The sequence below is a fragment of the Acyrthosiphon pisum genome, chromosome A2 (genome assembly GCF_005508785.2).
Source record: "Acyrthosiphon pisum isolate AL4f chromosome A2, pea_aphid_22Mar2018_4r6ur, whole genome shotgun sequence".
In the NCBI taxonomy this organism is placed as follows: Eukaryota; Metazoa; Arthropoda; class Insecta; order Hemiptera; family Aphididae; genus Acyrthosiphon; species Acyrthosiphon pisum.
Window position 1 is genome coordinate 85,118,277 of NC_042495.1, and position 8,090 is coordinate 85,126,366.

Consider the following 8,090-nt stretch of genomic DNA (forward strand, 5'->3'; position numbering starts at 1 on the left):
CAAATGTGAGAAAAGGGCTTGGTTACCACACAACCCAAAATAACTTTATATATATATTTTTTTTTTTTTTGGGGGAGGGGGAGGAGTGGGGCTTATGGTATATTTGGAGGCTAAGCTCCCGACTAATTCCACCAATGCTTATGTAAAAACTAAAAGGGCCTCTAAAATATCTTTGAACCGGGGCCTCAAAATTGTAATTGCGGCACTGATTGGGTACTTATAATGTGTTATACATCAAAATAAATCGTGATACTATCATAGATAGTATCATAGATATATAATAATATACTTTAAAAGTTTCAAGTACCCACGAATAATATAATATACAATCACAACAAAATAACTAAAATACTTATTCTAGGTTTTTTAATATGTAATTTCGTCCAAATTTGAACTTAAAATGACTATAAAAATAAACTGTGTAGGTAAATATATATTTTAGATTTTTTGGTAACAGTATTAACTACTTACGTGAAATCTTGTTTTAAATTTTGAATCCTTAGATATAAAAGTTGAACATTTTATACATTTTTAACTACAAAATAATTATTCAATTTTAAATTTGATACATTTTGTTAAAATTCAATCTTTAAATGCTTATAAAAAAAAATTGTGCCTATGTATATTTAATATTTTTCAACTGCTATTGTAAGAATATATCAGGAGCCTTGTATTAAATTTTTACACTGTTTGGCCCCACAGATAAAACTTTATTGATATTCATAAAAATTTAAATATGAAATTGTCCGTTAATTGCTCAAAACAAGTTAAAATATTTTTAAAATATTAAAGGATTTTCAGGAAACTGAAAATGTCCCTAAACAGTTCAAAATAAATCAAAAATATTTTGATAATTCAAATATAAACAACCAGTGAAAATTTCATATATCTAAGGTCATTTGTTTTAAAGTTACACCAAAAACCAAAGTCAATTTTGTGAAAAAAAAAAATTTGTCACCAAACCGGTGCCCTGAAAAACCTCGTTCACAGTTCCGTTGGTCAGAGTGACGTTACCCCAGAACCTTAAACATTAAATAATTAAAATATTAACTTGAAATCTGTCTATAGTATTATGTTATTTATTATTTAATGATTCGTAACCATAAAAATGACCTAGCCAGCTGTTCACAGAGCCATGTTCTATGTGAGTAGTGCACCTTTATTAAAAATATGAATAATAGTGTCTAGGCGACATAATTAACCTTACAGTTTATGAGTTGTTGTAGTAATAATTAGTAGTAATAATAATAATTTCAGTGTTGACAACTACAACAGTGACCCCAACGGTGTCCGGAAAATTCACATTAAATAATTCAAATTTCGACTTGAAAACTATTTGGTATTAAATTATTTATTATGTAACAATTTGAAACCACAAAAAAGAATTTTGTAACCAACCCGGTGCCCGAAAAACCGCGTCAAATTAGTCCCGGGTGCAGTGGGCCGGGTGCCGAGGTAACACATTTGGCACATTTGGACAAAATTATATATTCAACGCAAAAATCTATAATAATGTTCTAATTTTAAAGTATTATTTGTTAATTGTTGGTACATACTTAAAATTTTTAGAGTAGGTATATTTATTATATTTTATAACATTTTCAAATGTAGTTTTTTCAATGAAAATGAATTTAACATATGTTACAGTATATACTGTATAGTACTATTTTAATAATGCCGAATAGAAAAATAAATCACTAGCTTTCCAGTAGTTTCCCCGGTGTCGCAGGTTTCTAATACAGTAATACCTTTAAAAGTTTTTACCCCCGGGAGTAAAATTATTCTAGGATAACATTACCGGGGCTAAAATAAATCTAGGATATTTATACCCCGGGTAAAAACAACCAAGGTCATTTTTACCTCCCCCGGTTAACTTGATCATTTTACAATGACATAGGTACTCAACAACTACTGTACAGCAGAGTGGACAAACAGAAAAACTAAAAAAAAAAAACACACATCATCATTGTAAAACCAATGCATTCTTTCGTTCCACTCAGAATCTAAAAGTAACACATTTTTAACTATTTAAAAAATTAAACAATCTTAAATATGTATTACGTATACCTAAAATTTAAAAATTCAATAATATGTTCTATATAAATTTTCCGATTAATAGTTCAAAAATAGTTTGCCATAATAACTTGAAATTTGCATCATTAGACATTTTCTATTTAGTATACAATTTTAAAAATATTTGGCTAATTTTAAGCTATCTATAAGTATTTAAATATTTAATTTTTTAGGGTTTTTTTTTTATAGCTGTATATAAGTATCTACTTGTTTATACTTAGTCAAAAAGTATGAAAATTTAATATAAGATTCCACTCAAATACAAAACGACTCGTTAAAGTAATTTAAAAATATACAAAACATATTATGTATACACATTTTTAGATTCTGAGCGGAGCGAGGAAGTTATAATTGGTTTTATAATGGTGTATGTTTTTTTTATTTTTTTTTTTTGTCCTGTATACAATATTTCTACCAGAAGAGTGATTTGATTTCAATATGTAGTATCTTATCTTTCAGAAAATTGGATCAAGATGGTACTTTGGGGAGGTCATTTGTCGATTTTCTTTCTCAATTGTTATTTAATTTCACAGGAAAAACCACCGACAAATTATGAAAAACCTCTAAAAATAGTATTTTAATTTCTAACGCTTTATGTATATTATACAATGTATAACCATAGAAACAATTAAAAACGATAATATTATAATATTAATTCAACTTCAGGATATAATAAATATTAACGATATAAAATATCCAGACTAACATTGTTGAATTATTGAATTCATTATTGAATTCAAGTTTAATACAATCCATTATACATTGACGCACTTGTAACCTACTGTACAGTATCCACTTACCCGCTTTATATTTGTTATTATCAACGATTGAACATTTGAACTATTGAAGTTGTAGTTTCGACCAAATTGTAGATTGATTTATAGAAATAAATTATAATATATCTTAAGAAATTTAATTCTGATCTGATAGGTAAATATACCCTAGTATACTAACTAACTAATTAAATACTAAATAGGTACCTAGTAATATAATATACATTATACTATTTTTTTTTTGTAGAAAAAATTAAATAAGGCAAATAAAAAAATATTGTCAAAATTAAATTTTTTCCAGGCCCATGAAATATTTTGCGAAGTAGTCTCTATTTTGTGTACCTTGAGTATACGAGCACCCGTGCCATGAACTTCAATATCATTCTACATATTGATCTCTGTATCATCTTCATTGTTGCGCCATCTCGTCTTTGAACAAAGTTGTGTAAAACACAACACGATTTAATTATTTTGTCCACAAAATTAGGCTCAACTTGTATTGGGGTACGTAAGACACACCATTTATTAGCCAAATTACTAAAGATACATTCTACTGTCCTTCTTGCTCTTGATAGCCTATATAGTTGAATATTCGTTTAGTACCTATCATTGAAAGCACGCCCTGGGTTTGGTCTTAATAAGTTTGAATGTAAGGCGAATGAATCGTCTCCAATAAATATAAAAGGCTGATATGATGTTTATTTTTGTTTGGTAAATTTGCTGATTCTGGTAGTTTGAGTTGATTTGAATAAAGTTTTTTTCCAAAACAACTCTTTTTAAAAACTTTTGAATCATTCCTTTTTCATAGGCACCAACATAAGTTGGCATCAGCAATCAGCTATCGCCATCAACACAATTGAAAAGTACTTTTTGTAATTGAAGTATAATAAGCCTGAATTTTTTGGACCTTTAATTACATCGAATATGCTTATACCATCTATTGCTCCTAAGCAGTTTGGAAAATTAGTCTTATCAAAAAAGTATTTCCAATTTTAACCCATCATTCTTTTGAAGGCTCTGGCATTTCTTTTGGCTGTAAGACCATCTATAACCATCGTACATATATCTTTTACGATTTCCCCAACAGTACTCCGAGAAATGTAAAAATCAAATTGTAATGCACCAAAACTAGTGTAGTTGTGCCAGTAGATAAAACCCTTAAATTAAAAACAAATTTATATAGTTACTTTTTTAGGTTAAGATTGTTTTATTTTATTATAATTCTCCGACATAATTATTGCAGTTTATTATATCTATTATATCTACCTACTATTATTAGGTACCTACCTACAAATTATAATTATTACTATTTCATAATTCTTATGCATTATTAATTTTGTTTTAAAAACAAAATAGCAAAAGAAATGAAAAATCCCTGGCGTCATATTCGTGATAATTACTCTAGATTTATCAACCAAGGAAAAAGTGGTGACGAAGAAACTGATGCATTACATTTTTTGCAACTAACAGCTAGTGAAAAAAAGAAAGTCAGTTCTACTTTAAGTTTAAATACATTATTAGATATAGACAAGTTGAATATAATATACAATGATTTTAGATTCTGAGCTATGAATGTATTGATTTAACAATGTGTTTGTGTATTTACTTTTTAAATCAAAAATTTTTTTGTCTGTGTACGATGTACAGTATAATTACACGATAAATAGTTGAAATAATGCTTAGGTTTTCAACTTCAATATCTTGTTTGACGGAAAGTGAATCTAGTTGGTTCATTCGGGAGGTAAAGATGTAAAAATCCCAGTAATTTTCAAAAAAGTCAAGAAAAACAAAACAAAACAATTAGGGAAAACTGTAAAAATATAAAATTAATGTCGATAAAAAATTTTTGATTGGTCAAACAACTTGAAAATGTAAACAATGTTCTTTATTTATACTTTATAGTGCAAATTAAAAAAAAAAAGTTGACCGTAAATCCACAATTTTTTATGAGCGTCTGAATTTTGACAAAATACGTAAAAATCACGAAAATTTGTAAAATATTTTGAGTTAGAAATTTACAAAAAATATTCATTTTAAACCTTAAATCTTAAATCTCCTTTAAATCTTAAAATTTAATTCAAGATTCCTCTTAAGTTGTTCTACATTTAACAAAAAAAAAAAAAATGTCTACCATAACGTCAAATTTTTATGAGCGTTTAAGAGGACGTGATACCCGCATATGATATCTCCGTCTTACAAGTGCGTTACATAGCAAATGTTATGCTCAGCAAACATGCGTAGCTCCGTTAATTTAAAAATAAGAGCGAATTGACGTTTTATAAAAATATCTAAAGGTCAGATTATTATCTAGGCAACCTAATGGGCTTTTTAATATATTTTGATTTTAAAGCGAGTTATGTGAATTTTAAGATATTATTTTGTATAATATGTATTTAAAGCCCATGAGGTTGCCTAGACCTCACCTTTAGATTTAGTCTTTGTCTTACCTTTAGATTTTATAAGAAGTCAATTCAGTCCAATTTTTAAACTAACGGAGCTACACAGGGGTGGATAGGCCCATAGGGAAAAATGGATTTTCCCTGTGGGCCCCCGTCTATATTTGTGGCCTGGGGGCCCACTCGAGTCTATACATTGTATTTTTGCAGAATAAAATATTCACCAAATAGTTTAAATTTAAAATTATTCATTTTTTTATATAAATTATTAATACTTAGGTACCTACTGTTCTTTTTAACGATATAACAATAATACCACGACTATAATAGTCAAGAATTTGCTTACGGATCTTAAATATAGTATTTTAAATTTTTATCGTTAATTGAAGACCGAAATATCCTCGTATGTTTCCCTAACCCCCCTCATATTGTGTTTTTGTAATTTTTTTTTGGCTGATATTTAATACGGACTTTATACGAATTTGTACGATAAAACCCTCAATTTGTACAAATTTTTTTTCAAAGTTATTCGAGAATTTGTGTGAGGGGGCTATAGAAACACTTCTCCACCCCCCCCCCTATTTCCAAAACTACTTATTTATGTGAAACTTCTATGCAGATATTTAGTACGGAATTTGTACGAATTAGTATGACCTTACACGAAATTTTTTAAAAAACCCCTTACAACCGAAAAAAGCATTTTCCTCATAGGTATGCCGTTTTCCCAGCCCCCACCAAACTAAAAATACGTCTTTCGCATGAAACATTTTATTTATAGGTAAACGTGTTAGATTGAATATCTAATGCGAGTGAAGCGACCAAATTTTTTTTCAATTTGGGGGCCCCTTCAAATATTTCCCTGTAACATAAAATATACTACCTATCCACCCCTGGAGCTACACGTGTTCTGCTGAGCGTAAAATAAGCTATGTTATACGCATTTGTAAGATGGAGACAACACATGCGGGTATCACGTCCTCAATTAAGGTAGATATACTTTAACATTAAGTAGATACTTTAAATTTACAATTAAGGTTTATTTTATCATTTCCGATACTTGATAATATGTTCATAGTATATTAACTAATAACTAGTTTTGAGCTGTTATAAATGCCAAACAAATTTCAATTGTTGGGTCTTTTTGAAAATGTTTGGAGGTCTGCTTGAAAATCTAATACAAGGCGCCATACACAAAATGTAACAAAACCGACTAGAAAAAATAAAAAATTGTTCCTTCTTAAACGTAGGTGTGCCAACAATTGTGAAAAAATTTAAGAAATATATACTATCATGTCAGGAAATTCCGAAAAATAATATTTTGAAAAAAAGTTTATTACGTTCTAAATTGATTTACTCAAAAAATAAACTACTTGACTTAGATAAATGTTTTTATTAGTATCAAACTTGTTATTAATCAGATCCAAATTGACCATTTTGATTTTCCCACAAATTAAATCAAATCAAAATATTTTTATTTTCAGTATTAAAAAATAAAAATAATTTGTTTATTTTATACGTGTGGCGCAAGTGACCATAAATTATACATAGACTTTTTTTTTTTTAATATTAATTAGAACAAAAGTTATTTCATCTGTCAAGGCTTCCTGTATTATTGTCAGAGCTTGAAACCGTTTTCAAAACCGATTTCAGAAACCGGTATTAAAGTCAAAACCAAATCTGAAAAAATTGGAAACCGTTATTTTTTTTTATTAATTAACGTGTTTATAAATACGTAAATTCCATTAATACGCATAATTAATTCTCATAATAAAATTGAAATCATGATTAAAATGTTGATAACCATTTCATTATTTGCAAAATTATTAGTTGCTTTATTAATAGTAATGATATAAATTATAGTTACTAAAAAATCGGTTTATTTAATAATCCGATTTATATAATCGGTTTCAAGCCTTGATTATTTTTACAACTTACAATAGTAGTTGAACAATATGCAGTTCACAATGTAACCAATTACCAAATAATCTAAGAAATCTTGAAAGTCCATTATTAATTAATGATGTGATAACATTTTATAGGGCGTTCAGACTTTTCCGCTTGGGTAGTGAAATTTTTCGAGCTTTACCCTTTTTGCGTGACTGCTGACGTGCTGATTGGTGGAGACTCGGTGCGACGCAACGATAGGCCGACTTGTGCTCAGGGGGCGTAGCTTCATTACGATAACGGACATCGATCGCATAGTGCCGGCGAGAGCGTGATATTTGTTCATCGTTGACAAATAACGTGAACAGTTGACTAAAAATGTATTGTATACATACAATATTACTATTTGAATTTTCTATGGAGGTAATAATATTTTCGGACATTTTTCGGATTTTTTTCCAAATTTTTCGAAAAACACCAAAAATTCTTTTGCCACTATAACAATATCTAATTTAATGTGGTTTTTAATTAAATTTGGCCCTAACTTTTATATTATATATGCGTCATAATAAAACTATGTTTCTATAAGCACATATATCAGGGATGGCCAAACCGCGGCTCGCATATTAACGTAACATTAGACGTAAATTAACGTAAGAGCCAAAAAAAAAAAAAAGGTCACATAATATACAATAATATGACCTTTTTTTTACATCTTGGCTCTACAATTTTTATTAATATATTTGGTGGCTCGCGAGTCTCTTCTCGCTGGCTACCCCTGTCATATATAATATGTTTTCACATCTTCTAAGGATCACTTAAGACACACGCTTTTTTTTTTTTTTTTATTTTATATTATATATTATTCATATATTTTATTTTTAAATTTGTACAAATAATAATATTATAATTTATACGCCGGGTTGTCGTTTGCGCATCACTATTGTTATTTTTGACCTTTTTT